The following is a 2,220-nucleotide window of genomic DNA, read 5'->3' on the forward strand; positions in this document are numbered from 1 at the left end:
GCTTGCCGTTCTGCACCAAAGTGGGCAGTCAGTACAAGTCAGATAAAGGCAACAACAATTTGAGAAATTCATGGGAAGGATGTAGGGAAGGATTTTTCATATGGAAAAGGTCTTTTGTAGATTAATTATAGATTTGGTCATGGCAGTGGAATAGTGACTCTACTGCTTTGGTAGATGGTTATAGAAACACCTTGTGCCATAACCACTCCTCATGTGCCTCCAGTTTATCCAGGAAAAAAAGCTTCAAGCAGATAATGAAACAGTAAAATTTCAGTTAGTGATAAGGGAAATATTCTTAGAAAAAAAAGGATACCCTAAAGTTTATTATTTCATTGCCCCCAAGAGTGGAAGTGTGCTATGAATAAATCTGTTCCAAAGTGTAAAGGAAAAGGATAGTGTACACTTAAAAATCATAGAAAATTATGTTTTACTTGAACTATATTATTTAAAGAATTCCTAAAAAAAATTATTTTTTTCTCAAATACAGTCAGACCACTTAGAAGAGTAAAAAGTCAATTTGGTGATATTTGCATTTATTTTTAGTGAGTTAAGTTAGAATAGAAAGCATCAGAGAGCAAGGTGGATAAGTATTTTTTTGGAAAGTTTTTGTTTCACTGATATGCAAGTGTGTATTTGTGTGTGTGTGTTTTGTGTGTGTGCATGTACATTAGACTGCAATATAAAATGTGTATCTTGCTGTATATCGTGGTCAAAATATTTGAAAGCTAAGTTTCAAACCTACCAGATGACATGTCAGCAGAGCTGAAAGCATGAATTATTTAAGAATATTCATTATCAAGGAAAACAAAATATATGTTAAATACATTGCTTAACTTTTCTAAACAAATCCGGTGTAACACATTTTTTCCACCTTCTTCTCAGATCTTGAGTCCCTTAGGTTTACATGCAGATTGGGCAGAAGTCAGGACCCAGGAATGAGAAACCATACGTCACTAACCAGTTTCATTCTTCTGGGACTGACAGATGACCCTCAACGACAGATTCTGATTTTTATATTTCTACTTATCACCTACATGTTGGGTGTAACTGGAAACCTGACCATCATCATTCTCATATTAATGGATTCTCACCTTAAAACTGCAATGTACTTTTTTCTCCAAAAATTTTCCTCCTTAGCAATCTCACTCACTTCTGCCTGCATTCCTAGATCCTTGTACAGTGTAGCAACAGGTGATAGGACTATTACCTGTAATGCTTGTGCATGCCAACTGGTTTTTACATATCTTTTCGGAGCAACAGAATTTTTTCTCCTTGCCGCCATGTCCTTTGATCGATACACGGCCATCTGCAAACCCCTGCATTACATGACCATCATGAACCACAGGATCTGCAAAAGGCCAATCTTCTGCTGTTGGATGACTACTTTGTTGGTCATACTCCCACCACTTAGCTTGGGACTGGACCTGGAATTCTGTGACTCTAATGCCATTGACCACTTTGCCTGTGATGCTAATCCTATCCTGAAGATGTCATGCTCAGATACATGGTTCATTGAGCAGATGGTTCTTGTCTGCTGTGTTAATCTTCATTAGGACTCTTGTGTGTGTGATTTTGTCCTACCTATATATCATCGAACGATTCTAAGATTCCCCTCTGCCCAGCAAAGGACTAAAGCTTTTCCTACCTGTTCTTCCCACGATTGTAGTTTCTATCACCGATGGCAGCTGTATCTTTGTCTATATCAAACCTTCGGCAAAAGATGAAATGGCTATTAATAAGGGAGTATTTATGCTTACTACTTCCATTTCCCCCATGTTAAATCCATTTATTTATACTCTGAGGAACAAACAAGTGAAACAAGCCTTTAATGACTTAGTCAAAAGATTTACATTGCTCTCAAAGAAATAGGGGAATGTTGAAGTCAGGATCCTGACGCACGTTTTCTTCACTTTTTATCCTATTTTGTCTTGATCTAGATTTGGGTTTCCATTCAGTACTGTCACTGATCAAGTCACCTTTTGCATCTCCTTATAAGCCAGCCTCTTTGAGAATGATAACCTTTACTAAGAAAAAAATGAGAACAGTTGTTTTAGGAAATCTAAGAGTGACCTCTCAACCTTCCCTTACCAATGCTGAAATTTATCATAAAATATTGGTGCAATAGTGCACATCATTCCTCCAGAAAAAAACCTACTCAAGAAGAGAAATAATGTTAAAAAGAATCAATACTTTTTCTGAGTGTAACAGCAAAAAAAAAAA

At 36.6% G+C, this 2,220-nt stretch overlaps 1 pseudogene; it reads left to right on the plus strand.

Annotated features, from left to right (window-relative positions):
• Positions 1-928: 928 nt before the first annotated feature.
• On the plus strand, positions 929-2,200 carry LOC103679875 (annotated as a pseudogene).
• Positions 2,201-2,220: the final 20 nt, after the last annotated feature.

The sequence above is a fragment of the Ursus maritimus genome, unplaced genomic scaffold, assembly GCF_017311325.1.
Source record: "Ursus maritimus isolate PB19 unplaced genomic scaffold, ASM1731132v1 scaffold_1160, whole genome shotgun sequence".
NCBI classification, from domain to species: Eukaryota; Metazoa; Chordata; class Mammalia; order Carnivora; family Ursidae; genus Ursus; species Ursus maritimus.